Genomic DNA, 7202 nt, shown 5'->3' with positions numbered 1-7202 from the left:
ATTTTATATCATGTGTAAGTTCCATCACAACCTGCTGTGGTTTTATTTTGAAATGTTTTTATTGTTGCATGCTGCACCCAGTGTGAATGTAGAGATTTGTGAATTTCATCAGTAGTAAATGTTTTTGGACCCTTTAAGGCTGAAAGCGTTTGTCACACTCATATCACAGACGTCTAACGTCATCTTGTTGGCCACACTAACTAAAGAACAAACAAACAAACAGCCCACCTGTAGCATTTCTACACATTGACCTCCACAGAAAAGTGTCAGTGTTAAAGGACCTACATGACATAAAGCAGATCATTGTAATGTTGTTGCACACTGTTGCAGTAATGAATGTCCTAATGTGTATATTGTCAATAATAATGTGGATACTCAAATTGCAACTCAGTCTGAAGAATCTAAAAACGGTGAGTCGAGATTTTTTACCTATTTTTTTGGAGAAATCATGGGTGACAATAAACAGGCAGTTGCTATGCTTCTACGTTTAATGATGATTACTTAACCTGACCTGCATCATTTTACACTCAGTGGTCACATCACATCTCACTGCTGTCAAAGAGTTCATTAAGTTGGCACAGGTCAGCAGTCCTCCTCCACCGCTCTGTCCCTTCAGCAGGTCGATGCCAGCACTTCAAGCTCTTTCAGTCAGAAACCTTTGCTGACCAGCCAGTCCTTCAGCTCATATCGAAGTGACCTTTGACCTTCACGGTCATGGTGATCACATTGACCTGTGTAAGCAGCTCTTTCCCCATCACCTCCTTCAGGTACTGCCTCACGTCCTTCTCTAGAGCCCGAATGTCACCCTCCATTTTCCATATCAGCGTTAATTTCTGGTTGCTATTGGTTACATCAGTGTAAATCAGGATGTCGTGTCGGGAGCTGCAGATCATGTAGGGCAGAGACGAATTCGGGCAGAGACGAATTCGGGCAGATCCCGCAGTAGGCATCCAGCCTGATGGGGTAGGACCAGTGTGTTTAGGCAGAGTGGGGATCCGTGATGGTGGGATGAGCCGCTCAACAGCTGAACTCTTCACTCTTGGTAAGATGTTGAAACTGTTTTGGGTTCTAATCGTAGGAATAGACAGTTTTTAGGTTATATAAAAAACTTTAAATTGGTCTGAATTGATCATAATGGGAACAAATTGTTGAAAAATCCTTCCTGAATATGCATCTGAACAGACCCAACAGAGCACCTCAGTAAAGGACTTTAAATTCTTATCACTACAAAATTTAATAACTGGGCAAAGGACAGACGCAACAATACTGATGATTACAACCTCACAAAGAAAACAGAATGTATGTTGTATCACTCAACACTAGAGGATATATTAGCTGTGTCAGTTGTTAGACTTGAAACAACAGCTTTATTGTCCACATTTTGACTTTAGTCTGTACAGTTTGTTCACTGACCTTCTGTCCCTCACTGACTCAAGTGCCTCCAGATTTGAACAGTGTTGGTCAAGTTACTTGAAAAAAGTAATCAGTAACTAATTACTGATTACTTCCCCCAAAAAGTAATCCCGTTACTTTACTGATTACTTATTTTCAAAAGTAATTAATTACTTAGTTACTTAGTTACTTTTTAAAAGCACGATTTACAACCTGAAGCGGTGATAAAGTGATAGATCTTTCAGCCCAATTCTACTTTTTCTGCATAATCCCATCATACAAAATGTAATCAAATGGAAAGGTCTCTTTTTAAAACTTGTTTTATTAGTTTTAATCTTTTAACTTTATGCATCAAGCAAAAATTTAATTATATGCAACATTCTCTGACTTGAATAAATTAGTTTAACATTTAAACCTATTTTCTGCACATTCCAGCACATAAAATAAAATATTTTTTGTGTTTACACTCACTCTTTCAAATAGATGCAAGTAAAACACAGAGTCAAAGCATGACATCTCTCATGATCAGGGCTGGACTGGGACAAAAAAATCAGCCCGGGCATTTTGACTAGAGACCGGCCCACCAGGTATTATAGGAAAAACCATAAAACCTTTGAATGAAAACAAACGTCGTTGTGACAGTGATGTACACTGTCTTGTTGGTACATATGTATCAATCTAATAAACTTAAACCTACACCATCCTCCCTATTCTGGTATTCTAAACAGTACTTCCTACAAAACTGCTCAAAGAAGTCCTGCCATTAATTAATTCTTCGATCTTAAATATGACCAACCTATCTCTAATGATCGGCTATGTACCACAGGCCTTCAAGCTAGCTGTAGTTAAACCTTTACTCAAAAAGCCATCTCTAGACCCAGCATTCTTAGCTAATTATAGGCCAATCTCCAACCTTCCTTTCATATCAAAAATCCTTGAAAGAGTAGTTGTCAAACAGCTAACAGATCATCTGCAGAGGAATGGTTTATTTGAAGAGTTTCAGTCAGGTTTCAGAGCTCATCACAGCACAGAAACAGCTTTAGTGAAGGTTACAAATGATCTTCTTATGGCCTCTGACAGTGGACTCATCTCTGTGCTTGTCCTGCTAGACCTTAGCGCAGCATTCGATACTGTTGACCATAATATCCTATTAGAGCGATTAGAACATGCTGTAGGTATTACAGGTACTGCACTGCAGTGGTTTGTATCATATCTATCTAATAGACTCCAATTGTTCATGTAAATGGAGAGTCCTCTTCACACACTGAGGTTAATTATGGAGTTCCACAGGGTTCAGTGCTAGGACCAATTCTGTTTACATTATACATGCTTCCCTTAGGCAGCATCATTAGAAGTGTCACGGTTTGCGGGGCAAGCCGTGTGGATTTGTAGTAGGACCAAAAGGACGGCAGTTCTGGTGCAGGTGGGTGTTTATTTATGATAGTGGGTCAATACAAACAGCAAGGGTGGCAAAACATGAAACTAGAAACCTAAACTGGGTAAACTAATAAGACAAACCAGAAACGAAGATGCAGGGAGGTCCGGGGAAATACATACGGGGAGACGCAGGGAGACCGAGGGGAAACAACACAGACGAACCAGCGATTACTAAGACAGAAAATACAACTTAAATACACTCAGAACACAGGGAGATTACACACAGGTGGGAGACACAGCTGGGAGTGATTAACATGACGAGACCAGGGAGGCAAACTGAAAACACTCACATAAGACGCAGACCTTCACAATAAAACAGGAACACACGGGGGGGGAACAGGGTAAACACCAATTAGAGAACAGAACCAAAATCGCGAAGAGAAAACACAAGACGCTGGGTCAAAAGGACCCAGGATCATGACAAGAAGACATAGCATACATTTTCACTGCTATGCAGATGACACCCAGCTCTATCTGTCCATGAAGCCAGATAACACACACCAATTAGTTAAACTGCAGGAATGTCTTAAAGACATAAAGACCTGGATGGCCGCTAACTTTCTGCTTCTTAATTCAGATAAAACTGAGGTTATTGTACTCGGCCCTGAAAATCTTAGAAATATGGTATCTAACCAGATTCTTACTCTGGATGGCATTACCTTGGCCTCCAGTAACACTGTGAGGAACCTTGGAGTCATTTTTGACCAGGACATGTCCTTCAATGCACATATTAAACAAATATGTAAGACTGCGTTCTTCCATTTGCGCAACATCTCTAAAATTTGAAATATCCTGTCTCAGAGTGACGCTGAAAAACTAGTTCATGCATTTATTACTTTCAGGCTGGACTAGTGTAATTCATTATTATCAGGATGTTCAAAAAGCCTTCAGCTAATCCAAAATGCTGCCAGCAAGAGTCCTGACAGGGACTAGAAAGAGAGAGCATATTTCTCCTGTTTTGGCTTCCCTTCATTGGCTTCCTGTTAAATCCAGAATTGAATTCAAAATCCTGCTCCTCACATACAAGGTCTTAAATAATCAGGCCCCATCTTATCTTAATGACCTTGTAGTACCATATCACCCTATTAGAGCACTTCGCTCTCGCCTCTGCAGGCCTACTTGTTGTTCCTAGAGTATTTAAAAGTAGAATGGGAGGGAGAGCCTTCAGTTTTCAGGCCCCTCTTCTGTGGAACCAGCTTCCAGTTTGGATTCAGGAGACAGACACTATCTCTACTTTCAAGATTAGGCTTAAAACTTTCCTTTTTGCTAAAGCATATAGTTAGGGCTGGACCAGGTGACCCTGAATCCTCCCTTAGTTATGCTGCAATAGACATAGGCTGCCGGGGGATTCCCATGATGCATTGAGTTTTTCCTTTCCAGTCACCTTTCTCACTCACTATGTATTAACAGACCTCTCTGCATTGAATCATATCTGTTATTAACCTCTGTCTCTCTTCCACAGCATGTCTTTTATCCTGTCTTCCTTCTCTCACCCCAACCGGTCGCAGCAAATGGCCGCCCCTCCCTGAGCCTGGTTCTGCCGGAGGTTTCTTCCTGTTAAAAGGGGAGTTTTCCTTCCCACTGTTGCCAAAAGTGCTTGCTCATAGGGGGTCATATGATTGTTGGGTTTTTCTCTGTATCTATGAAGCGCCTTGAGGCGACTTGTGTTGTGATTTGGCGCTATATAAATAAAATTGAATTGAATTGAATTGAATTACTTAGCCGAAACCCAAAGACTGCTTGGTTGAGTTAACTTCCTGAACTATCTACACCAAAAGAACAAATCCTTTAAAAATATGATCCTGGTTCCAAAAATATGGGGTAAAGATAAGAAGGGAGGAGGGAAAGAAGAGGAACTAGGAAAAAGATGAAAGAGTATAAAAAGTAGACCAAGCCTGGACTTAACCTCTGCTAACTCCTAATGAGCCTCAGTAAACTGCTGAGGTGGTTCAGGGAGGATTTCACAGCAGGCTGTTTGCACCATCCCTGGATTTCAGACATCCACTCTTCCACTATTTATGGGCCTGACTATGTGCAGCGCTTCAGCTGCTGAACTGCGCAGTTTGATTGCAATTCTCTGTGAGGTTGTGTGACGAGAAAGAGCCCGTTCTTCTTAAATATTCCACGTGGCCAGTTTTTAAACGTAATTTAGGATCATGTGCTGTGGCTTTAACAGCTTCACGTGTGGAATTTTAAAGACACTCTGAGACAATATCTGTAGATCATGTTGTTGTGTTACAAGTCAATATAGAATCAGAGCAATGTTTTAACTTCTTTTGCTGAAATAATTAAACAAGTATTTTAAGCACTTTGGCAGAATTGGCTTTTACATGTGATATATTTCACAATGTTTAATAAGCTTCATACAGTTAAGCACAATCACTGCATGACAGAAACACAAGCTTAATCTCTCTTAATAATAATAGTGTACAGCTACGCTGCTTATTAAATAAAAACAAACAGGTTACAATGCTTTTATTTTTATTTTAGTAGAGACTCAAAACTTAGAACAGACAGCTGCTGGGGTTTGGAAAAGTACTGAACAAATATTTTAAATATACTTTAATCGTTTCTGGAGCAGCCTTTGGGATCGCCAAAGGCTCTCATTGTCACCAGCTAGTGACACTAGCTGGTCATAAGGTGTTACCCAGTCAGCCGTGCCAACCACAACCCTGGCAATGTGTGTCTGCTACCAGCTTCTCAGTAAGGAAAATCGGTATTGACTTTCCGAAAAGTCATTAAAAGTGGCTAAATGACGTCATCGACTAATTTGCAGAATTCGTCAGATTATGTAAACTGTAGGAGAGAGAAATAACATCGTGGAAGTGAAATAAAGTGAGTAAACACCCTTAGATGATTATATTTAAGTTGCAGGGTGTGCATCATTGGTTTTGCCCAGCGGGATTTGTGGGACGTCTTCGTTGTCATGGCTACCGAGGACCGCTTGGATCAAGCTGGCCATGAATGGTTATGAATGGGTTCAGTTTATCCTTTCTCCATTGTCCAGTGCCATTTCTATAGCACGTTTAAAGGCGACACAGCTGACCAAAGGGCTTTACAAGTTAGCTCATGCACACATATAAAATTGAATGAAATGAAATTTGATTTATTAGCTGTAATCTTTTAACTTTATGTACACTGCATCATCATCATTGCATCAAGCAGCAAAAATGAAATCTTTTATGTGGCAATGCCGGCTCCTGTACTGTACTCCTGTAAATCCCAATCAACATACCATATTTATACAATTTTCATGTATTTTCTTAGTGGCTCCTTGGTGGAGGAGACACCCATCCTTAGGGCTTCCAAAGCTAGTATACTGTTACTGCTGGTCCCAAGCCTGGCCAAGAAGGTCACACTGCTCTTGACGAAGGCGGTCGCACTTTTCTCCTCTCCTCCTCTCCCTTAGTTTCACTGCTTAGCCTCTTATGTCCTTGTCTAGTCTCGTGTTTTTTGTATTACTTTTCCCTGGAACACTCTCTCACAGTCTGTTCTCTAAAACCTAAAAAAGGAATTATGAATTGGATCAACTGGTCCCTGAATGCAATTGACACCCCTTTCTCAATGAGAAGTTTGGGCTTGGGTGAGCCTGAGTGTTGAAGATATCTACCTATTCGGAACCATGGTAACAGGGTTCTGGCTGATCGGAGCTGGCTTGGCCCTGACTTATCGAAGAATTAAGAAAGCGGAATCGGCTGTTCAAACCCCCACAAGGCTGCCCGCCGGGATTGGAACGATGGGAAGAGGCGTGAGTTTCTCAAAATGGGCTCATTGAGTGCAGCACGGATAAGATCTTGGAAAGGCAACAGCTGCTGTGAATACTCAGAATAAGATCTCTGAGTGCAGACTGGATTACATCTCGGAAGGGCTAGCTCGGAATAACATCTCTGAGCGCAAATTGGATGACATCTCGGGGAGGCACACTGTCGTGAGTTCTCAGAATCGGCTCCTTGAGCACAAGAATGACAACATCACAGAACGCAAGTATGGCGAAGCTCGCGGCTCTCCAACGGGAGATTGAGAGATCAGTGTTGGACTGTAGAACTGCTTTGAAATTCATATGAGCTGTTCGCACTAAAGTAAAAAGCACCATCACCTCATGCGAATACCCTCTCGGCGCCAGCTGCGGTAGCAAGGCTGGAGCCGAACAACAACACCCTGATAACGTCTGTGTTTAGACTGTTCCTTCCCATTCCATGCAAGGCCACCTGGGTTGGCTGGAAGACTGTTTACTTAGCCTAGCAGGGCGAAGGACTGTCTCAGCTGAACTGAACACACACACACTCATCCCCCCTCCCTTTCCAAACGCCTTCAACGCTTATTCCCTTCCGATGCTGACGGTGGATCAAGGAGACCAGCGCACAGGCTGCAGA

At 41.8% G+C, this 7202-nt stretch overlaps 1 pseudogene; it reads right to left on the bottom strand.

Annotated features, from left to right (window-relative positions):
• Positions 1-465: 465 nt before the first annotated feature.
• Positions 466-6930, bottom strand: LOC113012987 (39S ribosomal protein L49, mitochondrial pseudogene; annotated as a pseudogene).
• Between the last annotated feature and the right edge of the window lie 272 nt (positions 6931-7202).

This window comes from Astatotilapia calliptera, chromosome 20 (genome assembly GCF_900246225.1).
Source record: "Astatotilapia calliptera chromosome 20, fAstCal1.2, whole genome shotgun sequence".
In the NCBI taxonomy this organism is placed as follows: domain Eukaryota; kingdom Metazoa; phylum Chordata; class Actinopteri; order Cichliformes; family Cichlidae; genus Astatotilapia; species Astatotilapia calliptera.
Note: the sequence above shows the minus strand (reverse complement) of the source record. Positions and strands in the feature narration are given on the sequence as shown.